Source organism: Aedes aegypti, chromosome 1 (genome assembly GCF_002204515.2).
Source record: "Aedes aegypti strain LVP_AGWG chromosome 1, AaegL5.0 Primary Assembly, whole genome shotgun sequence".
Taxonomy (NCBI): Eukaryota; Metazoa; Arthropoda; class Insecta; order Diptera; family Culicidae; genus Aedes; species Aedes aegypti.
Window position 1 is genome coordinate 124,290,413 of NC_035107.1, and position 25,363 is coordinate 124,315,775.

The 25,363-nt window shown below is 40.8% G+C and overlaps 1 protein-coding gene and 1 long non-coding RNA gene across 2 annotated transcripts in view; one reads left to right on the forward strand and one right to left on the reverse strand.

Moving 5' to 3' along the window:
- The window catches only part of LOC110676975 (ras guanine nucleotide exchange factor V), a 271,444-nt gene that overhangs the window by 228,463 nt on the left and 17,618 nt on the right, over positions 1–25,363 (reverse strand). The gene's annotated exons all lie outside the window — the stretch shown is intronic.
- On the forward strand, positions 1,883–5,665 carry LOC110676977. Its single transcript, XR_002500863.1, has 5 exons — positions 1,883–2,267; positions 2,335–2,447; positions 2,529–2,642; positions 2,730–2,824; positions 5,531–5,665. It is a non-coding gene; the product is annotated as an uncharacterized LOC110676977 (long non-coding RNA).

Here is a 25,363-nt window from a genome sequence, read left to right on the forward strand (position 1 = left end):
TCCAAAAACATTCTTTGAACTTTGTATACTAAATTTGTACTTAAAGTTGTGACATTTTTCAAAAAACACACTGAAAAAACATTTGTACTTTCCTCAGCATTGGATCGACCAAAATTAAAAAAACAAGGTGTCATTAGAATATTAGTCTTATTATCAATGAAACAGTCAGTCAAGTCATCGTGCAAAAGTATGGGTTCACCTGAACTTATTCAAATCTGTGAAATCTTAACCAAACATGTACGCGCCATTAACTATGCTCAAAAAAGCGTTAAACTACCGTCAAGCTACCATTCACCGTGCATTTAAGAAAAAAAATGTTCTTCAAAAAATTATATAACTTTTCCAAATAATTTGGAGCGTACTAGAATACCACTACGTAGCGTGCAATTATATCATAATTCAGGGAAAAATCTAAAACTAGTGATGCATAACAAAAAAATACTCAAAAATTATGTTTGAAAATGTCATGCTAAGGTCGCCTCGTACCGTTCTATGTCACCATTTACCGTGCACACTAGTGCACCATTCACCGTGCGTATAGTTTTCGTCGTGATTTTATTCCGTATCTTGAAAAAACGTTGTTGATGGAGCAACTATGTTGCTAGTAGTGTGCGCACTCATTTTTAAGAGTATTCAAATCTATATCTATATAATTTATTTATTTATTTATTTCGTCAATCAATAGTAGACTACACATTTGCTTAATTCTATGTTGTATTATATCTTAAGGAATTAAAATATTGTCTTTGCTTTGTTCGCGACATGGTCAGATCAATTTCTGTGCAATGCTGATTATAAAGAGACATCATTCGATTCATTGGGCCGAATTTTGCATAGTTAGTTCGATGATTATTTGATGCAAACAAATTCCGATTTCTTAATTGTCTAGCGGGCGTGTAGAAATTCAAACATGATAAAAGATTGGTGGAATCAATACGCTGCGATACAACATCATTGATAAATGAAATCATGGCTATTTCGCGACGCCCATTTAAGGTTTGAATATCGATAAGCATGCATCGAGCCTCGTATGATGGCAGTGGAAACGTTGTCCAGCCTAATTTGCGTAAGGCATATAAAAGAAATTGCTTCTGTACTGATTCGATTCTATCACCATGTATTTTTATATGCGGAGACCACACAATACTACAATATTCTAGAACTGATCTTTCCTGAAGGCGTCTGAACAACTACCGGTGGTAGAGGTATAGTGTAGTGAATAAAGTGGTTGTAAATTAGAATTAAAGTTTTTAAAAAGTTGAAAAAGTTCCTGCCGAACTTAAATAAAAATGGAATGGTGTTTGTATGTCACGAAATAGCTTACGAACGGGTCAACGGATTGGAATGATTCTACCTCCGTTTTGTTCGTCAAGGCTTCCGACGTGTTTGTGTGTATAAAAATCCCAGGAGAGTCACCGGGAAAGTTGGAAAAACGTGCTTGAATGGCACTGTCATTTCGTATGGGACGATCAATACCGTTTTCAACAGCCTACTTGATGGCTAAACGAAGTTTGCCGGGACCACTAGTTTACAATAAAAACCTTAAAAAGTTTAAAAATGATTAAATAATTGTTTTTTTACTAAAATCGTTATAGGAAGTTTGACTGTATTGTCAAAGCCATTCCATATTCACTAAAAAAACTAAATATGAAGTAGTTTAATCACGATATAAAAATAAATCTAGTATTACCGAATTATTTCATGCCTTTTACTAATTCATGCCTTTTACTAATGCACGGTAATAGGAACCATATATATTGAAGAGGGTCCATTCACCGTGCATTTGGGTTTCGACTGAGACACAATAAAAAATTCTAATTTGCAAAAAATCTCATTGCTCATACGATGGAATACATCTTACTAATAGTATCCACAGTAAAAACTACACGGGAAAAAATCTGATCCCATTATCATGATTTACGAATCATGAAAATTATAAATTGCTCTTGGGACGAAATCATGATTCAGACTCATGTATTTTGAAGCTGAGCTACCACTATCATGATTCAGAGCAACCATTTTCATGAGCTCCAAATCATGACCATGAAAAGCGTTACGCACACGGTGCACCTGTCAAAACGTGTTTAGCAAAGCTTGTGCAAAGCATAGTTGGCTGCGCATTCACGGAAAAGTTGCCCTTTTTTTTAAAAAAAAGTTCACTCTTATTGCCGGTTTCCTGCGCCGCTGTTGCTCTACTGTCGTTCCTGCTCTACTATTCCGTTCCTGCTCCGTTGATATCGAGCTATTCCGGCTCTGCAGAACTACCGGTAAGTGAAAAAAACGCATGCAATTCAATACAAATGCTGACAATTTTCCACCGTCTTCTCTGTTTAGCCGTTTCATTCTGTTCCTTTCCTGCCGTGGCTGTTGCCCGTTCCGGCTCTTGTGTACCCGTTCCGGCTCCGCATTGAGGGAAAATTCTTCCGGCTCCGCTCTACTAACTACCGGTAAGTGATACAAAATTAATCCATTTTTGCGCCTGTAATCGAAATCCATTTTGACCATTTTCCACCGTCTTCTCTTTTTAGCCGTTTTATTGTCCCAGTGCCACTGTCGCCATTCCCGCCGCGGCTGTTGCCGTCCAATAGGTGCATCCGTTCCGGCTCCGCATTGAGTGACCAGCTCCGCCCTACCAACTACCGGTAAGTGATACAAAATTAATGTATTTTTGCTCCTCTAATCGAAATCAAATATTGACCATTTTTCACCGTCTTCTCTTCCGTAATAAGCTCCCGATTTTGTTGCCGTTCCGGACGTTTCGTTTTCAGCCTTGGCTGGTTCCGCCCAGTAGGTGTTCCCGTTCCGACTTCCCCCACAACTACCGGTAAGTGTTACAAAATGAATCTATTTTTGCATCTGCAATGGAAATCAAATGCTGACCACTTTCCACCGCCTTCTAATTCGTAATTAGCTTCCATTTCCATTGCTGTTTTGGGTGCCCCATTCCCACTCCTACTATCCTGACCATAATCATATAGTCGACGTAAGCACTACTGTAGTTTTCAACACAATCTCTGTTGTCCAGCAAAAAATAATACAAATTTAAATATTTTTATCAGGCAGACATTCAATCTGCCGCTCCACACATAATTGTCCCATGTTAGTTTTTGACTCTTTCTTTCTGTCTCGACGTTCCTACTAAAATTTGGCCTGCCTCTTCAACTCAGTGTTCCTTTAGCACTTCATAGTAATTAATTGAAGAGATTTCTTTGCCTGCCATTGCCGAATAATTATTGTACATTGTGTGGCAAGCACAATGATAATCTATGCCCAGAGTGTCGAGAAAAATTCTTCCTCCACCGGATCGGGAATCGAACCCGTCGTCTCCGAAATGGCGATCCAAAGCCTTAACCACTACGCTACCTGGAGACCCAAAGTAACTGCTTATCAGCCCCATGATGGAATTGAACTGACCAGGAATCATCATAAGGATCTGCTTTCGAGGTCATTCTATTTTTCTATAATTTATTATAATATTCTAACTTCATTGTAACTGTAATTTTACTATCGTACATACATTATTGACCCAATTTTGTCAGCTCCTGTTTGGAGAACATGTTTTGCTCTTCTTTAAAATTTAAACATATTTTTCAACTTTTTATCGCTCTATTTTTTAGTTTTCGAAAGCAGTTTGATGATGAACCAAAAAGATTTGGAAAATTTTCATTTGTAAAATGATGACAGCATAAAGATTGTCGCAAAATGGAGCTGACAAAATCGGGTCCATGTTGTATATTGGCTAATTATAAGTGATTTTTCAAACATTTGCATGAATTATGTAGTTTGAAACTTTGATAACGATTTTCTCAATGCCAACTTTTTTCATATGGAACTGTTTTGCAGATACAGGCAATACATTACACAAAAACAATCTAATAAGAAGAATTTCAATGCTTGATACGGCTGACAGGTGAACTGTACATTGCATCCCATTCAAGATATTTGAAAAAAAAAAACATCGTTTATAATAACTCAAACATAGTATTTTATCGAAAGGCACAGAAGTTCGGAAGCATAATGGAGCCGAAGTAGAAAAAACATCGTTAAAAAGTTGAATGCAGTTCTCTGTCTAAGCCAATCAGTTCACAGAACAGAGGTGAGTTATTAAACGAATTAGAAAGTTGGTGAGAAAATGATTAAGTGAGGGACTTAGTGAGAATATGGGTGATTGGGTGAGTTAGTGAGAAAATGAGTTTGTGAAAAGTTCAGGGAGAAAGTACGTTAGTAAGAAAGTAAATTGGTTGGTGGGAAATATGTTGATGAGAAAGTGAGTTTGTAAAACAATATGTTGGTGAAAAATTGAGTTGATGAGAAAGTGAGTTCTTAAGAAAGCAAGTTAATAAGAAAGTGAGTTCGTGAGAAAGTTAGTGGGAATATGAGTTAGAAAAATATGAGTTAATGAGAATATGAGTTCAAGTCAGTTGATGAAAAATGAGTTGGGAAGAAAGTGAGTTTGTGAGAAAATGAGTTGATAATAAAGTGAGTTGTTACAAAGTAAGTTGATAAGAAAATGAGTTGGTGATAAATAAGTTGACGAGAAAGTAAGTTGGTGCGAAAATGAGGTAGAGATTTAATGAGAAAGTTAATTGGTTAGAAGGTATGTTTGTAAGAAGTTAAATTGGGTAAGACTAAGGTGATTTCTAACTCACTTTTCAATCTCATTTTTTCACCAATTCACTTTCTCATAAACTCATCTTCTCGCCAACTCATATTGTAACCAATCCACACTCTTTCCTATAAGCTCACCTTCGTACCAATTCACCAACTTACTAGTTTATTTTCTCACCAATACGTATTCTCATCAATTTACTTTCTTATTGACTCACTTTCCACCACCAACTTTCACCAACTCACTTTTTACCAACTAATTTTCTCTTCAAGTTACTATCTTGCCAACTCACATTCTTACAAAATTATTTTTTAACCAACTCATTTTACCCACAACTCACTATCTTATCAACGCACATTCACGCCAATCCGGAGACGGCGGGTTCGATTCCCGGTCCGGTCGGGAAATTTTCTCGACTCCCTGGGCATAGATTATTATTGTGCTTGCCACACAATGTACAAATCATGCAAAGGCAGGCAAATAAAGCCGATCAATTGATAACTGTTAAAGTGCTCTACTACTGTAAAAGTATTCTCTACACAAGTTGAAGAGGCAGGCCAAGTTCCAGTAAGGAACGTCGAGCCAGTAAGAAGAAGAAGAATATAATTTTACTTGCTTCAAATAAAACTATACCTTGTATTTATAGTGAAAGAAGCCCTAATAAATGTAGTTAATATCAGCACAGAAAATCATGATTATCGACCATCTGCATATTCTGGATGTTACACATTCTTCTTCTTCTTTCTGTCTCAAACGTCCCCATTGGAACTTCGCCTGCCTCTTCAACTTAGTGTTCATGAGAACACAATTATATCAATTGTACCACATAATTTATAGCTGCATTTCATAACAAAGTTGTCTTTGAGTATAGTTTTATGCTTTATTATTTAATTTCGTATTTACTTTTTCTTTTTTATACAGAACGCAGGTGATATAGAAGGGAGGATCGAGCGGCGACTGAACCATCTCCGCGAAAAATTTGGGGAATCATCGCTACAACCTCAAATTGTCGCAGTGGGCACGAGCAACTCAACAAAAGCAACGATGGTTATTTTTGGCGGCGCGGAGTATATCGCAGATAATATTGTGCATGCTGTATGCATTTGTATGCATATCACTTATGTGCTAAATTTGCGATATACTCCGGACTGCAAACCGCTGTGGCTCTTTGTTCAGTCATACCTGTTCAAAATCCCGGCGTCCATTATTGAGCTCCCGAAGAGCACACGTGATTTGCTAAAAGGTATAGATAATTAAACTGGAAGATCGTTTTTTTTTCTTAAAATAATCTTTTTTCAAGTGAAAAGAATAGAATAAATGAATAAAACTCAAAACCCCAATATATGTTTTAAATAAATGTTGTACTCACAAATAGCTTAAGGTGAAGGTGCAGTGCGTTTACTTTCAAAACTATGCATTTTGCCTCGCGTTTTCTCGAGCACAAATCTGAAAATCTGCCTCAATCTGAAAATGTACCACAATGTTTACTGCGAGTGAGCGAGCAACGAGTTATATTTTCAGCTTCATAGACCTGCTGGATGATCAGATTTATGATCATGGGAATTAGAGCAGAATGAGAGGCGGCCATTGTGATAGCCATTTTTAGATTTCACAAACCATGTCCTTGATCAGACCGTCACACAGTAGTTTAGTCTGCAAAAAATGACAGACAAAACCTCTAGCTCAGTGCTTCCCAAACTGTGCGCCGCGGCGCCCTGGGGCGCCTTAAATCTTTTTCAGGGGCGCCGTGGGCCGATGAAAAGTAAGGCCTGGCAAACCTTCTCAACTTATGTTATAATTGTATTACATTGATCGAAAGCATCAGACGAAAGTTGAATACGAAAATCGAACAAAGAAGACAATTAAGCTGCTCGCCACAGAAGTTGAATGCAACTTTTTGGGAGTGAAAACATTAAGATAGCTTTGAGATATCGCTCACCAGTTCAAAAAAAATATCTATGTTCAAAGTTTTTCAAATTCCATGTTCCAAATTTATGTTGACAAACATTGTAAAGGTATATACAGTAGACGTTCGGAAACTGCAACATGTTAACGTTTCACTTAGCGAACGAAATTCGATAACTGCAACGACTGACAAACGTCAACAACCCATCAACTGACGTAAAATGAACGTGAAATTCATTCGACTGTTCATTTGGGCTAACAGGGGCTAACAAGGCGCACCATTTTGACGTTTGGTGGTGCGATAACTGGAGAATTGTTGCAGTTACCGGACTTGCAGTTAAAAAGCATTGCAGTTAAACCGTTTGCACCGACCGAACGTCTACTGTAATAGAGTTTTCTGTAGGATTAGTTAGAACTTTCTCAGAGTTTATATATTGATGAAGTTCTGAAACAACATCCTCTATAAATGATATCAAATTGTTATTACGCTATAGTCACAACCTTGCTGGTAGGGATCTCAGTAACAAACAGATCTTCAGGCTGGATGGAGTTACATTGTGTTGTTAAAAGCTCCACTATGATTTTTTCATCTTGCTTGCTTGCTCTTCCTCTGTTTACCTGTGTTATACTACACATTTTCATAGAAACGGAAGAACTTATGTTATTAATTGTTTAAGAGAATTGTAGCCCTAGGCTGGCTCATTTCTGCGATCATATGTCAAAAAGTAAACTAACCTGGAAAATGCCATAATTTTTATTCTCCTTATTAAAATTAAAGTCGCTTAGTTATAGAAGGGGGTTCACAACACTGGGTTATAGAAGGGGGTTTCACAACACTGGGAGAAACAATTTAACTTTTCTTATTTCTTATTCTGATGCAAAAATATTAACCATGTTAAAATCTTTCGCAAATGTAAAGACATTTTTATAGCCTCGAATTGAAAGGAATCCTTTGACGATTTTTTTTAAATCCTTCCTTCTTCTTTCTGGCGTTACGTCCCCACTGGGACAAAGCCTGCTTCTCAGCTTAGTGTTCTTATGAGCATTTCCACAGTTATTCACTGAGAGCTTACTATGCCAATGACCATTTTTGCATGCGTATATCGTGTGGCAGGTACGAAGATACTCTATGCCCTGGGAAGTCGAGAAAATTTCCAACCCGAAAAGATCCTCGACCGGTGGGATTCGAACCCACGACCCTCAGCTTGGTCATGCTGAATAGCTGCGCGTTTACCGCTACGGCTATCTGGTCCCCTTTTTTAAATCCTGCTTCGATCAAAATTTGTCGTTTTTTTCTATTTTTATGCTTTTACAATACAAGCGGCGCAAATTTAGCAAGAATTTAATGTTCACTACAGGATCCAGAAACACCAGAAACTGTGATAGTTCAAAATATAATTTAATATTTTTTGCAGATTCCTATTTTTGTAAAAAAAATGTGCAATTGTTTTTCATATCAATAATTTTATTGAATTATCAAAGAACGTACTTTTTGCAAAAGTAGATTTTGTTCTAGCATGAAAAGTCTGGCAGAAACTTTGTCGAAAATATTCATATTTTTGTATAAAATGATAATAGTGCGCCGCGCTTCTGATAAAATTGTCAAAGGGCGCTGTTGGCCACGCCAACTGGAGGGAACGGTTTCCGAAAAATTGAACCACCACAGGGATTTTCGGTTGGTTAAAATTTCCTTTAATGAGCAATTCATTAGTGATAGTATAGTATACAGTTATCATATCACTTACGTTTAGTGCCTCCTGCTCTCTCTCGTCTACCTTAGAATGTATTCCTTGAGAATTTCTCCTCCTAGTAGGGCTTATGTTGCATGTGCATGCGTCTATAGCTTTAACAAATTTAGGAAATTTAGGTTTTACTAATTCATTGCATGCTTAGGTATAACTTCTTACCTTTAAGTTTAGAATAATCAATTATAGAAATGTAAGCACACTAAGTGACAATTAGTTTTATAACCTGTATAATAAAGGCGGTATGCGATAGACAACAATGATTAATTTTGTGCTACACATTTTATCTAGTCAAAATATCTGCTTTACCACTGATTAATTTCTGGCGTGTTCAAAAAACTAATACTAAAGGGATAAACTATAATTTAGGAAATTCACTTATAATATAGGAAATATTGGAATAGATATCATCAGCACTTCAGCTCACTTGTGGTGAATCAGCATTCAATAGTCTCTTTCATCTATTGTCTCCCGAACCCAATGTCAGTCGTTTGGACGTCATGCCGTTTGTATACCATGAAGAGGTTCAACGAAGCAGGGTGTTGAGATGGTATGTGCGCATCGTCCGAGGACGTCACACTCCCCCCCGGTACGCGGACCAAGTCCTTTGGTCCAGCCTACTTCTTCTCGCGCTGAACATCCAACACTGCGAGTTTAACTGTTGGTCTCTCGTAGATTCCATTGGCTGTTTGAACGGTCGCCTTACGCGTTTGTCCTCCATTGGTACTTACTTCAATAACCCGTCCCTTAGGCCAACAATTTCTGGGGTGCTCATGGTCCACAATGACTACTACGTCGCCCACTTGTAGAGGTTTAGCCTTCTCGTGCCATTTAGTACGTCGTGTTATGTCGGGAAGATAATCCCTGATCCAGCGCTTCCAGAAAAGATTTGCTAACCATTGCGAAGTCGGATGTCCTCGTCGTAAGGCCGCAGTATCCGCATCAATCAGGGACAACGGTTTCGACCCATCTGTTGAACCCAAAAGGAAGTGGTTTGGGGTTAAGGCCGGTGCGGCTTCATCATCAATGGGCACGTGAGTCAATGGGCGTGCATTCAGTACACCCTCTATTTCCGTCAGCGCATTTCGCAGTTCTTCATCGGTTGGTCGACGTGCATGGAGAATTTCTGACAAGTTTCGTTTTACCGACTGGATGAGCCGTTCCCAACTACCGCCCATGTGGGGCGCAGCCGGTGGATTGAATTGCCAAGCAGTAGAGGAAGTGACAAACTCACGCATAAGCTGATTCTGGTCGATCTTCTCAACGGTTTCCAAAATCTCTCGGTTGGCACCAACAAAATTAGTGCCTCTGTCACTGTAGAAGCTGACAGGCGTACCTCTACGTGCAGTGAAGTTCCTCAAAGCCATTATGCAGGAACTGGTTGTCAAAGAGTGAGCCACCTCAATATGCACGGCCCTTACCGTCAGACAAGTTAGTAGAACCCCCCATCTTTTCTCAACCCTTCGACCCACAGATACCTCAATTGGACCAAAGAAATCCACCCCTACATGTGCGAATGGCCTAGTGTACGCGGCTAATCTGGCAGCCGGTAGATCTGCCATTTCCGGCGGTTGAGGAGCAGCGTCTCGATTTTTGCACCATTGGCAGTTTCTTCGGATCAAGGCGAGAGCTTGCCTCAGGCGGAAGATGCTATATTTCTGACGGACTTCGTTAACTACGATTTCGTAATTACGGTGCAAATACTTCTGGTGGTAATGGGTTAAGATGAGCGATGTTACTGGATGCTTTGGCGGTAGAATCACAGGATTCTTTGCGTCACTGTGCAAGTATACACATACTGTAGTTCTACCCTTCATTCTCAATACACCGAAGTCGTCGACGAATGGGCTCAACTTGTAGAGAGAACTAGACTTTGGAATTTGCTTGGCAGCGTCATCTTTCGCCTCCAAAGTTGATACTTCGTCCTGATAAACATCTAGTTGCGCTTGCCGATAATGATGAAGTTCTGCTTTTCGAAGTTCTTCACGTGTCAACGGTCCAATCATCACAGGATGCTTCCTGAGACGGCGCTGAAGGTTTGAACAAAAACGCAGGACGTAGCCGGTTACCGCTAATAATCGTCGCCAAGAGGAAAATCTTCCCACGTCTATTGGTGATTCAGGAACTTTGAAGTGAAGTAGAACACTAGGTCTCATCTCTTCCTCCGTGATGAACGGGGTCTGTTGAAGCGATGGCCAATTCTCTTCTGCTTGCATCAGGAATTCTGGTCCCCTAAACCACCTGCTTTCCGCTGATAAGTTTGGTTGATTCTGCCATCTAGTCCCGTCATCCGCAACGTTTGAACGTGTTGGGACCCATCTCCACTCGCGGGCCTCCGTAGAATCTAGGATTTCACTTATTCTGGATCCAACGAAGGCACTATATCGTTTGTGATCAGCTCGTAACCAACAGAGAACATTTCGTGAGTCTGTCCAAAATGTCCGCTTTGTGATCGTCATTGTAAGGTTGCCGTAGACGCTTTTCGCCAGTCTAGTGCCAAGAACTGCAGCTTGCAGCTCCAGACGTGGAATGGAGGTGTATTTGAGCGGTGCTACGCGCGTCTTAGCTGCAACTAGAGAACATTCCACCTGGTTATCTTCTACGAATCGCAGGAATACAACCGCTGCCATGGCACTTTCGCTTGCATCCACAAAAATGTGCATTTCAACGGCGGCAGTGTTTAACAACGAAACAACTTGCCGATAGCATCTAGGTATACGCAGCTTCTCCAACGCTGTCAGCATTCGCAACCAGTCACGCCACTTGTCGAACAGGTTTTCAGGAATTTGTTCGTCCCAATCAACGTTTGCGCGCCACACCTCTTGCAGTAAAATTTTCAGCAGAATCAAGAAGTGATCGATGAGGCCTAGAGGATCATAAATGGTCATAAGTGTCCGAAGAATTTCCCGTTTGGTAGGGCAACGACTTCCCTGGAGCAGATCTGAGTCGAATCTTGTCCATCCGATCTTGAATTTGAAAACATCGCCATGTGTATCCCACCACATTCCGAGGATTTTTTGACTAGCTAGCTCGGCTGTAATGTTCAGGTCCTTTTCTGACGTAACTTCTCCGCTCATTTTTGAAAGCACCATTGGAGAGTTAGAAACCCAATTGCGGATTTCAAATCCACCCTGCATGTGGATAAAACGCACTGACTCAGCCAGTTCGACTGCTTCTGCTTCCGTTTCAACGCTAAATACCATGTCATCGACATAGTGTCGCCTTTTGATGATCGCCACCGCAGCTGGAGATTCTTCTTCGAATCTATCGGCGTTCCTGTTCTTCACAAATTGAGCAGTTGCAGGAGAACAGCTTGCTCCGAACGTCATTACCTGCATTATATAAGTGTTCGGCTCACCATGCTCATCGCAATCGCGCCATAGAAATCGCTGACAATGCTGGTCTTCAGGAACAATCCTGACCTGGTGAAACATCTCTCGGATGTCGGCACACAGGCCTATTCGATGCTCACGAAACTGGTACAGTATACCTACTAGTGACGCCAACTGATCAGGACCGGTCAGTAGTGCGGAGTTCAAGGATACACCATACGCTTCGGCAGCAGCATCCCACACAATCCTGACCTTCCCTGGTTTATTCGGGTTGTACACCGGAAAAATAGGCAGGTACCATATTCGTTCGCGTCTTTGTGACAACTCCTCTGACGTCAGCTTACGGATGTAGTTTTTTGACCTGTATTCCGCGATCTTATCGTTCAAAGTCCTTGACAACTCAGGATCTTTCCCCATGCGCTTCTCCAAGCATCTCCAACGACGAACTGCAACTGCTTTGTTGTCCGGTAGACGGATTTTATCAGACCGCCACAATAGTCCTGTTGCATACCGCTCTCCGTCGAAATACGTTTGAGATTCAAGTAGAGACATTGCTCGTTCATCATCCTTAGAAAGCTTTTCGATCTGGTTTGACTGAATCACTAAACTATCGATGGAAAAGTAGTCTTTTACCATCTGGTTCAGATGAACAGAATCCTTTTCATTGCACGAACAAATGTGATACGTGTGACTGGCTGTACTCGAAAAGGTTTGTGATGTCCAGCCACCGTATACAGTCCAGCCGAGATTGGTTTTAACGGCGATCGGCTCTCCCATCTTTCCTTCGCGACTTTTGCGCACCAGCATGAGGTTCGCATGCTTCAAACCAATCAGTATTCGTGGACGAACGTTATGGTACGATTCCACGGGCAGTCCATGCAGATATTTGTGCTTTTCTACCAGATGGTCCATATCCAGTGACTGGAAGGGTAATTGTAGCTCTTCAACTGTTCTTACATCCTGAAGCAAAGTCCGTTTCCCATCCTGTCCGGATATTTCAACATTGATGCTCTGTGAGTCAGATTCGTAGCGATGGGTCCCTCCCGTCCACTTTAAACAAAGCGGGAGAACCGTTCCAGAAAGCTTCAGGTCTTCCGCAAGCTGCTGATCGATGAGTGTTAGCTCTGATCCGTCGTCTAAAAAGGCGTGACAATTTACTTGTATTCCATCGCCGAACAACGTTACAGGCAGATAGCGAAACGAACCCGGACCCGTTGCAGATTTGTGAGTATTAACGGTGCGTTCCTCATTCTGCTTCAGAAATCCTCCTTTGTTGGACACGCCACTGCTGGAAGCGGTTGGTGCAGCCATATCTTTGTGGAGCAGCACATGATGCTTGAATGTGCACCCGTTCTTTCCGCATTCTCCTGAATTACAGCCACCTCTGTGCTGCCGAAGGCACTTACGGCAGAAATTGAAGCCACGAACTGTCGCCCATCTCGCTTCATACGACAAATCTAGAAATCGCTTGCATTTTCCCAGAAATTTGCAATCGCCTTTGCAGGCCGGGCATGGCTTGCTCTCTCCACTCGTTACAGTCACCGACAGACTGTTCTGAACTGGACAAACTTGCTGACTTCTATCCTTGACGGCAACTTCTGCGTGGGTATTCACATATTTCTCCTTCCGAAGTCCTCGAAATTCCTGAACCTTACTTCCACGGTTTTGCGGCTCGAAAACCACGTTCACATCCTCTGCTAGATTGTATATCCACCGACTAAAGGTAGACAACTTCACTTTAGACAGCTTCCTTTTGTATCGCGCCCAGTCAAGTCTGATTTGTGGCGGCAACTTCTTCTCAAACTCCTTCAGTAGTGTCGTATCGCACATATACTGCTTTTGACCACAAGCTTCTATGGTGGCACAAAGGTTTTGCACTTCCAGGGCAAAGTCAACCAGCTTGTCCATTGCGTCTGGTCTAATGACTGGCATCGCTATGATTTTCTCCTTCAAATACTCGATGATGGTCTCCGGTCTGCCAAACCTCAGTTTCAAAGCACGAATTGCCCTTCCTACGGTTTCAGGCCGCATTAAGAAACTCCGAACAGCATTGAACGCATCTCCCTTCAAACAATTTCTCAGCCGAATCATGTTTTCGGCGTCGGTGTACCCACACATAGTCGAGGTGTCTTCATACGTCGACAGGAACATGGGCCATTCCTCTGGATTACCGCTGAATTTCGGCAGCTCGCGGGGAACGACTTGACGTGCTGCTAATTCATCCTTAGAAAGTCTCTTATCGCTCCGGAAAGACTGTTGCCGCTCTGTACCGGACGGTTTGCTGCTTCCGCACTTCGCATTTTTGCTGGTCGTGGTCTTCTTCATCCCATAACGTCTGCGCGCTTCCAGCTCTCCGACGGATCGCTCTTCCACTCTGTCGCAACGAACTTCACTATCGGATGATGTTTCATCTTCGCTATCTAATTCGTTTCCGGTTCCTTCGCTCGACGTTTCCGTGACTACTTCGTCGTCGGAGTCAGATGAACTCGCTTCCTTATTCGGTAATCGCTTGCCTTTTGTGTGATCTTCGCCATGGTGCTTCAACCAATGTTCCACTTTATGAACAGCATTCGGCTGATCGACGGCGGATTCTCCACTACCTTCCAAGTCGGCCATCTCTTTAAGAACCTCAAACTTCTTCTTAGCTAGTTCTCTTTTTCGTTGCATTTCTTCACGCATTAATGCCTCTTCAGCCTCAATCTGCTGTAGCTCAACGTCCAATCGTGCCTTCGCCGACTTTCGCGACGCTCCCGAGGTTACGGAAGCGGCCTTGCTAAACTTTGCACCCACCGTTGACTTTGCATCTTTTACGCGCCCTTCAGCCTCCACGACATCCTTCTTGATGGAATCTTCAACGTTCTTTTTCTTCGTTGTCCTGGAAATCGTCTTCTTTGCACCTTTTGCCGCTGCAGCTCGAGTCGTCATCTTTCGTACAGTTGCACCTTTGGTCGCCTTCGCATTCACGCACTTCAAGCAGGTCCAACTATAGTTCTTGATGTCCTCGGAAACACCCGCGCACGAGTAATGGTACCACTCGTCACAAGTATCGCACTGCGCCATATAATCATCGTCAGGGTTACCGCATAACACACAACCCCTTCGAGCCACAGGTTTGCATTGGTGCACGAGATTGGGGGGATTTAAGAGATTGGGATTTGAACTAGCAACGATGTCGCTCTTGGTGCATTTATTATGGGTCTGCTTAGATGGATCTTCAGGGGGTTCTTTATTGTCTGAACTTGTACTAGGAGGTGTCTTGTGCAGCTTACCTGAGGTACCTTTGGCCTTGCTCGCCACGTTCATACCGGGATCTGACATCGCTCCGAGGTAAACGAAATTTTAATATGTTGGCCACGCCAACTGGAGGGAACGGTTTCCGAAAAATTGAACCACCACAGGGATTTTCGGTTGGTTAAAATTTCCTTTAATGAGCAATTCATTAGTGATAGTATAGTATACAGTTATCATATCACTTACGTTTAGTGCCTCCTGCTCTCTCTCGTGTACCTTAGAATGTATTCCTTGAGAATTTCTCCTCCTAGTAGGGCTTATGTTGCATGTGCATGCGTCTATAGCTTTAACAAATTTAGGAAATTTAGGTTTTACTAATTCATTGCATGCTTAGGTATAACTTCTTACCTTTAAGTTTAGAATAATCAATTATAGAAATGTAAGCACACTAAGTGACAATTAGTTTTATAACCTGTATAATAAAGGCGGTATGCGATAGACAACAATGATTAATTTTGTGCTACACATTTTATCTAGTCAAAATATCTGCTTTACCACTGATTAATTTCTGGCGTGTTCAAAAAACTAATACTAAAGGGATAAACTATAATTTAGGAAATTCACTTATAATATAGGAAATATTGGAATAGATATCATCAGCACTTCAGCTCACTTGTGGTGAATCAGCATTCAATAGTCTCTTTCATCTATTGTCTCCCGAACCCAATGTCAGTCGTTTGGACGTCATGCCGTTTGTATACCATGAAGAGGTTCAACGAAGCAGGGTGTTGAGATGGTATGTGCGCATCGTCCGAGGACGTCACAGGCGCCGTGATTACAAAAAGTTTGGAAACCCCTACTCTAGCTAATCCATATGTAGTTACTAATAGCTGATATTACCAGTTAGGAATACTACAAGCAACTTCTAAAGGTACTAAAATGACAGATAACTTCTTAAATTTAGTACCATACACTTCTAGTCAAAAGTTTGGGGTCACCCCTTGAAAAACATGTAAAAGTTTTATGGTCATATATCTGCGAATTTACATCCGATTTCAAATCTTTTAAGCTCATTTGAAAGATAAGGAATGAAACTAATTTTGTACAAAGTTGGCAGGCAATATTTTTTTTACATTTAATATATGAAAAATTGACACAAAAGTCATTTTGGTCATCGACCAAAAGTGTTGGGTCACCCCTTAGTATGAAGCAGTCCATAAAAGTTTGAGTTCATTTTCGTAAGACTTATAATGAGTACTATTCATTATCCTTCACCAGCAGTGTAGAAATATAATTTTGAAAAAAAAAATGATAGAGATATGAACGAAAAATTGTTACATTTTTTATGAAACAGACTCAAAACCTAAGGATTGCAACATACTAAGGGGTGACCCAAAAATTTTATCAATGACATCAGTTGATATTTTTTGGAATACCTTTTTTCCTAGATTTTTCCGCCATGATCTTTTAAAAGTGGCTGAGAGGGTATAGAACTAGGCTTCTATTACAACCTTCATCTCAAAATTTGGTAGGCGCAATTGAAAATATCAAAATTATGGGTCATTTTTCCATACACTATATGGTCGATGTCCAGTCAGACCGGACCATGCATTTTTCAATGATTTTAGAAAAATGTCCTTCAGGCACTTGGGATATCACATCAAACGCTTTATTTTCTGAAATACCATAGTTCTTTTATGTAATAAAACATCTCTAACAAAATAGCATCGAAAAGTTCAGAGTTGTCAAAATTGTTGCCTTGTCTACACCTGTCCAAAATATCGCCTAGTTCACTCTGACTTAACACCGACCATATGTAAAAATTATTATCTGCAAACTATGTACAAAGTTTAATTCTTTATCTTTCAGATGAGCCTAAAGGATTTGAAATCGGATGAAAATTCGCAGAGATATCACCATAAAACTTATATATGTCTTTCAGGGGGTGGACCCCAAACTTTTGACCGGGAGTGTATGTAGGTACTCTATGTGTAGTAGCATTTACCAAAGAACAAACCTTCATCATTTCAATAAACAAGAAAGTAATACAATATTATCTACAAATCACCAAACATGAAAACACAGACAAACAGACGTCACACTCTCACCGATGTCCATCGACCACCTTTTTAACGGCCGATTCGAATATATGGTAGGTGGCCAATCCACCACCCGCAGCGCTCGCATCGTTTTTGTTCGCGTTTGACGTTTACACACTACCGCCATCTGTTGGTCCATCGGCCAAACACACCGATTTCAGCATTGGGCGTATATGTCATCATGACTATGATTTTGATCGGGATTCGTTCTAAGTGTTACGTCTGTTTGTCTGTTATGAAAAGTCAACTTTACGCACAATAATAGTTAAAATATTATTCTGTCTTTCACACTACAGTAGTTCTTTACAATAAATGAAAGTATCAACGCAATTTTGTCGTTACATCCTCCTCAGAGTCATTAGCAATGCGCACCAAAAATCATGATTCCAAATCCCAGTATCATGATTTCACTTTATGGTCCGAAAATATAATGATAATCATAAACGATGCGCACCAGAAATCATGATTTGGGATCCCAATGGCATGATTTAGCTGCATGATCCTGTAAAAAACGACCGTAATCATAAACCATGCGCACCTGGAATCATGATTCTAAAGCCTAAATATATGATTTAGCTTTATGGCGCTTGCAAACCCGACCAGAATCATAAAGATGCGCACCGGAAATTATGATTCCAAATCCCAACATCATGATTTAGCTTTATGATTCTGCCAAAAGTATAACGCACTGACTGCGTTACGGGTGCACCGAATCATGATATCATGCTTTCGAATCATGGTGTATTTTCATAAACTGAAAATACCCTAGGCTCCAGAAATCATGAGTCTTTTTTTATGATTTTGGGATCCGATTTTTACCCGTGTAGTTGAAATTTGGAAAAAAATCGTAATCTAACGTTAAAATGAAAAATATAAATTTTTGGCGTTTCTACTAAGAGTGTTGGAAAATTTCATTATCAAACAGAATTCACATGATTTGACTACATAAACTGTAACGTTTCTTCCCGGTGGGACCACAAAAACCTCCAGCAAAACAACGAATGCCCGAAACAATAAAAATCTCGTTGGAAAAATCTCAGCTTAAGCGCCAATCCAAAAGTTGGATTGCCGAAATTTCGCTTTAGGATGCCCGCTAGCTGTCGGCCAGTCGTAGGTCCGACCACACTCGATTCTATAGAGAAATTTGCTCAAAACACCGTCGCACATAAAAATCAAAATCCAATCACTTCTTGAGAAAAACTACTGTATTAACCGAAAGTGTTCTCACCCACATTAACTATTGCTTATATTGGCCAATTTTAACGAAAAATAACTGTAATGCTAATTCACAATTTTGATCTTATCATACTAGGTGATACTGATACTACGCGCAAACCATTTGCCAGGAAAATCAAGAGTTCGTGCACAAATACTGGCTTTTCATTTCTTCATGCATGCATTTTCACTCATCTGTTTCACCGACCACCTATCCGCCCTGGGCAGGAACCGTCAGCAACCACATCCAACGATGCTCTGCTCTGGTCAGCCGCTTAGAAGTCGGATCGTAAATCGTGCAATAAAACCGACTGCGATTAGGCACTGTTTAAAGAGGTCACAATTACTACACATTTTTAGTCCTTTTTCCAGCTTGACTTACGTCGGTTGTCGACACGTGCACAAAATCACTTCTCCCTCCACATGCAATACAGCTGAGCAAATCCGATGCAGTCGAAATGCGCCCAAATATCGGTGGACACCGGTGGGGTGGCAACTGTATAAGAATATTTTTTTCAGTAACTCTTCTTCTGGTTTCATTGCAATGAAAATTACAGATTGAAAACCAGACCCTTAGCGAATTAATCCACCTCGGTGCCGTCGGCTTGATTGTGCTCTGCTCCGCAGGCTGGTTGGCGTTCGACTGGACGAACTGCGTCTCTGGTCAGCTTGCGCACGGTTGCTGGACACACAACCACTTCGGCTTCGCAGGTAGGGTTTTCTGCTCTGGCTGGAGACTTCTGGATCGAACTGATCTTCGTCACGGGTTTGCACAAAATACTCATGGTTTGCGTATTTGTAGCCTCTATTTATATTAATTGCGCGGAGGCTTTTCTAGCTTAATAGTTTCTGGTTGGTAGGAACACTTGTAAGCAACGAGCCAATCAGAGTCAAGCAAATGTTGCGCACAGTGCTTGGAACAATTATCGTTACAAAACTAGGTTTTTCAAAATGCTTTGTGACAAAAACTACTTCATTTCATCAGTTTTATCTTATTTTGCTGACAAAAGAATAATTTGTGAAAATTGTATGAATATTCTGTAGGAATTTGTATATGTGCACGGTGAATGGAGGCCGCACGGTGACTGGTGACCTAACGGTATTAAAATTGGTTGAAAATGGCAGAGACATTGACAAAAATGATGTGCGTGCGGCTCAGGTGAACCCAAACTTTTGCACGATGACTTGACTAACTGTTTCATTGATTTTGAATACTTTCCAGATTTTTCCGCCAAAATTTTGTGGGGTCTCTTCAAAGAATATAAGATTACGATTCTAATGACACTTTGATTTAAAATTTTGGTCGACCCAATGCTGAGGAAATTAAATATGATTTTTCAGTGTGTTTTTTGAAAAATGTCACAACTTAAGGTAGAAATTTAGTATACAAAATTCAAAAAATGTTTTTGGAAAAATACATACGAAGTAAGAATAACTCTTTGCCTTTCGAATGCGGCTTAAAGAGTTTGAAGTGGACGTGTAATCACAGAGATATGGACTTTGTATGTTTTTAAGGGGGTGAACCTAAACTTTTGCACGGGAGTGTACATTAGGTCGGTTCACCATTTAAAAAAGTTAGAAAATCCAATCTCCCATATGTTTTTAATGATAAGTTTGTTCTTGAATTATAGTACTAGTGTGTTTTGAACATTTCTCCAAATTTCTCCATATTAATTTCCTTATAAACGTACATTGTCTTTGGGGCACCTTTAAATCACCTCCGAAAAAGCTGAAAATTTCACAGAACACTATTTTTATGGTAAGGATGGTAAGGAGCATATGGGAGATTGGGTTTTCAAACATTTTTAAATTTTGAATCGCCCTAATGTACATGACATTGAGGTATATCGGTTCAACTGGTTATTTCCATGTTTTGAATGTTTACCTTCAATGCAATCATCTTCCAACTGTTAAAACGTTTACTGACCTGCAAAGAAAGAGAATAAAATTCCAAGATTAGAAAATATTTCTATCGACTCGATAGTTCTATTAAACTGCTGCATTACTTAAAAGCTACAAAATTCCGGTTCCCTTTCGTTTCGATTTGAAACAGCATTGCTTTTGTCTGCTTCGTAAATACTATCGTGCTACCGAACGTCTGTTTTGCCACTCAAACAAGCAATCTTTGAAGTTGCACGGCGGTATCATCGTATCTCCGGTGGGGATCATTTCCACATCCACAATCCTTATACCCTGAGAGCACAATGAACCAACCAAGGAACGAAGGGTTGCTCAGACTTCGATACAAGAACCGACCCCCGGAAAGCAGCAAGCAGCAGCAGCACACCGCAAAACTAACCAGATCTTATCACGATTGAAATACTTTAGGCTGATTGCGCTGCACTCAAAACTTATCTCGCACCCCCCAACCCATCGCATTCGGGCGGGGGCTTCTCTCGATGGCATTCCTTTGAAGCCCCTGAGATGGGAATGGATCTGTCGAGTTGGCCGAGGCTCAATGCAATGCAATGTTGATTAAACATTTCAAAGTGTTGCCATCAATTCAAAAGTTTAAACTGTACCGCTTGTCAACGGCACTCCTTGCGACGACCGACGACGACGACGACGACTCGGTGAAGGTATTCATCGTTTCGCCACCCGTAGATGTTGTCTACGTCGTCGTCGCCGTCGATTTCCCGTCATCCTCAATTACTCAGGGACCCGACGCCGACGACGGACGTCTTCGTTTGCCATTGCCAGTGGCCATGGGCGTGGTCAGATGGGTTTCTGAGTTAATAACTATGGAAGTGCTCATAACAGCTGAGACGTAACGTCATAAAGGAGAACTGTTTTTTTTGTAATTTTCTTATTGTGGATATCCATAACGATAGTTTCACGATTTATGCAACAATGGTTCAGAGGCTGTGAATAGTGAACGTTAAACGTGAAACTCGTGAATGAACTTTTGACGTCCCTTATCCCCCCAAAAGACAATCCTAGCTAACGCCCATGACCAACGTGAGGAAAGTGCGGGCGCACATGAGGTAACGAGTCGAGGACACACGCAGGCAAATTAGGGAGTCTGCTGCGGTACGACTGAAGAAGAAGCTTGGATTTTCGCTATCTTCACCATCTCGGGTGCTCCTTTCAGATCGCTTCTGCTCGCTATGGCGTACCGGGGGCTGGATCAGAGGTTCTGCCTTTGGGGCCCTCCCGACCGGCACCCGGAATAAATTTTCCTCCTCACGAGCCCCACGACGGCGCGCATTTTCTTTTCCCTCGGCTGGCAGACGACTGCGTGCACAGTTGTTCTGATTTGAAAAATTGTGGCAAAACTTGAGCATGCTCAATATTTAACTCTTTTAAGCTATTATCAGTATTGGAACATGATTTAGGGTTGAAGACTCTATTTTGGGCATAGGAGAGGAGACAGCTGGCTTGGATTTCGAGCTCCCATAAGTCAAGGGAATCTGTCACCAACTGTCAAGTGATAACCGCACAGAGCGAAAACCGCAGGGTGGAGCGTGAAAAACTGACAAAATACAAGTAAACGTAATTAAAAAGTTTAAGTGTTTTTCGATGATTTCACATTTTAAGAAGTTGAATACCTAAATATTGTTGTGTGTTGGCAAACTGCTATTGTTTTTTTTATTCATATCCTTTTTCATAGTGAACAACATGAAGTGAATGTGATTTTAACCAAAATAAGTTCATCTGTCCGATGCGCACAATCCAAGAATTAAAAAAAGAAGTCAAAGAAGGAAGAAAACATGCCAACTGTCAGTGAGCTGTCTCCTCTCTCTCAGGTTCTCATATAACAAAATTCCTACAAAATTGATGTTTTCCATACATTTTTAGGCTCCTTTTATTCCAAAATATGCGTTTGAGCAAAAATTAAGGTTTTTTATGCGTGCAGCTTTTTTGCGTTGAAACATGTTTAATTTTAAATTATCGTTTGTGTTTTTAACTATCTGATGTTGTAGATGATTGTGTTCATCTTGAAAATATGTTTGGAAATCGGGGTTTTTGTCAGCTTTTTCGTAAAACCTGGACCTCTGTGGCGCGATGAGGACGGAGGATGAGGGAAATAGACAAAGAAGGACCGAAAATTTATTATCATTTGTACTGCGTGGTATTGTAGATTCAAACTACCCTCCCTTATACCGACAATCGTTTCAGACCAAGGGAGGAGACGAGCAGGAGAAGAAATCGGGGCGCGCGAGTTGTCATTCTTCGGCATAGTCTTATCAGCAAGGGTATGGTGAGGTTCTTTTAGCAATAGCAGCTAGATTGTCACATCACAGTGCAGTGGGATAGAAGTAGCAGGATCTACGAATCTTTATCGTTTTGGACGGATACGATTTAGATGCCGACGCCGCCGTCGGCTGACGACATCAGTGATGGTTAAAGTTGAGTCGTGACAGAGCGACTATTCGTGAGGTTCGTTGCGTCTTTAGAAGTTATGAAAAGATACTACTAATCGGTCCATCATGTTTGTTACAGTCACTTGTGATAGTCTTATGAACTTTATATTATTAGTAATTCTGAAAGTTGGACCGTGTCTTTGAAACCCCTAAATTTATAACAGATTCTTTGACCTTCGCGTTTGTCACACGATATCCTGATAATCCTAATGAAACATTGTTTTTATTAGCAACGAAAGTTCTATGTTCAAACTGTAAAATTGAACCAGTAAATATTCCACTGGAATTTAGCAATACGCTTCAAATTAGTTTTCTTATGCACATTCTTTGCTGCGCATTCCTTGAATTCGTTTATTATGTGGAGAACACAAAGATTCTAATTCAGGAATTTAAATCTGACAGCCAAATGTTTTCAGGATTTCTTTAGAATTTACTATGCTTGCAGCAGATGTTCCAATATTGGTACGCAAGACGGTTCGTTTTCGGGACGCCGCACATTGGTTCAGTTTTGAAAATTTATGGCAGAAATTGCGCATTCTCAATATTTCACAATTTTTAGCCATAACAAGTGTTTTGAAACATGATTTTTGGGCCTAGTCACAATTTTTTGGTTGTCATAGGGCAAAATTCTAACAAAAATGCTGTTTTTCATACGTTTTTTGGCTCTCAACTTTTTCAAACAACTATCGTTCAGCAAACTTAGACAAGAAGAATCTTCTTCAATCGATTCCTTAGTCTTAAACGCGCGTTTGAGCAAGATATCTCCACGTAGAGTGGCGAGGAGTGATTTGTATGGTTTAAAGAAGCTCTTCGTTAAATATTTGAAGTACCTACAAAAATAAGTATTAATTTAATAAGGTTAACGACACTTGAATATAAATATGCATCAGAAGATGTTGAATCTATATGAAAATGGGATATCCACTAGAAAAAAATATGCTGAAACCCAAATTTGCACGGGTTTTGGTGAAAATTGATTAGCTGAGTTTTTAGGCGAAAATATAAGTTTTTGGACATGTGCAGCTATTTAACGTCTGAACATGCAAAAAAACATGTTTATTTTTAACTTCTTGTACGTATTCTCAACTATCTGATATAGTGAATGAATGTTTGACTTCGTTATTCAACTAAAAACTTTTTTTTTATCTTTATTAACGAGATTTTTAGCCCTAGGCTAGTTCATCTCGGGACCAACGGCTTTACTTCCCTTCCGAAGGAAGTCGTCACTATAGCTTTTTTTTGTCAGTGGCTATCTCGGGGATGGAATTCGATCCCAGGTCCTCGGCGTGAGAGGCGTGTGTTCTAACCACTACACCAGGTCCGTCCCCACAACTAAAAACTTAGTTTGGAAATGGGGTTTTGGCCAGCTATTTGAAAATCTGGACCAATGTGCGCCAAGAGATTGTTATTTGTTTTAAGTTTCGCGCGTTTTGCTGGGCAGTGTTTAGGAAAGCCCAAGCAATAAGGATGCCGAGAAGATTCGTGGTTTGATTATGCGAGTGGAAAACTTGCATGCAAGTTGGATGAAATAGTCAAATTTTGCATTTTCAACAGTCAATATCTCAAAAACTAGACGTGCTATGATATTTTTAAAAACGGCAATGGATTCAGCAATACTTAATTGAGTAAATAGTGGTACTTTGGTGCTTGAGACAAAAACGTGTTCCGAAGTGTTATTTGAATATTTTTCAAAATTCATGAAGCTTAATCCGTAACACAGCCAGATTGTGCATATAATGAAGATTTTTCAAAAGAGATTTTCGGTGCGACCTATGCGTTGTACTCTGAAGTGGCCAGATCTGTTGATAACGAGTTTATTCTTAATTTATTGACGTTTTCATATAACGGATTTGAGCTTGAGCTTGATTGGCCGCCCGTGGATGCCACTTCAAAATCGTCAGATCAGCTGCACCTACACAAGGAATCAACCGAATGACTGCATGGGACTAACATACACTCTCAGTGTATAAGTGTAGGTGATCTTCTCTATATTTAAGCAACAATGGCGCCTGCCACGTCAGAATGCAGAGCAATGTGAGGAAGGGGGAGGAAATGATGTTGCACTTAAACTGGCCCACTGTAGACCGTGGAGTCTGACTGCATCTACGCCAGTTCATGCGGGAGTGTATGGATTGGAGGAAAGGCACGGCAGAGAGGCTTGCTTTTGTGGTTAGCAGACTGCCTATGTATCAGGCGTAAGGAAAGGCTGGAAGAATAGAAGCGTTAGGGAAACGGTTTCTTGTCCGTCTCTGGTTATGGCGTTTGCTATGAACGAATAGTTTGAGTATGATAGATTAAGAATGGAAGATAGAAGCAAGTGAGAGGATATACAATTACAAAGTACGAGGAAAAGGACGGGCCTGGGATTGAACCCATGACCTTCTGCTTATGGATCAGAAGCGGTAGCCATTAGACCACCAACTCCATCATTTCCCACATGGTCGACAGGATGATAGCCAAACTAGCTTATCGGCAGCCAGTAGTAATAGCTGGTGACATTAATGCATAAGCTATGGAGTGGGGTATCCGCTACACCAACCAAAGAGGCCAAGTATTGTTGGACTCATTACAAGTAGAGTTGGCAATTCTACCCAAGTCCGAGGTAGGAATACAGCGGACTTCGACAGACTAACACTGCAGCACTGAGGCGCGAACAGAACACTCTGGACCTAAACGGTGAAAAGCAAGTGACTGTGATATTGCTTCCATATCGAGAAAAAACCCTACCAGAGAGGAAAGGCCGCAAGGAGAAGAAGTGGCGAGGGTGACGAACAAAGAGCTGGCAAAAGTCGTGAAATCATTCGCGTCAAACAAGACACCGGGACCCGATGGTATCCCGAATTTTGCCCTAAAAGCAGCAGTC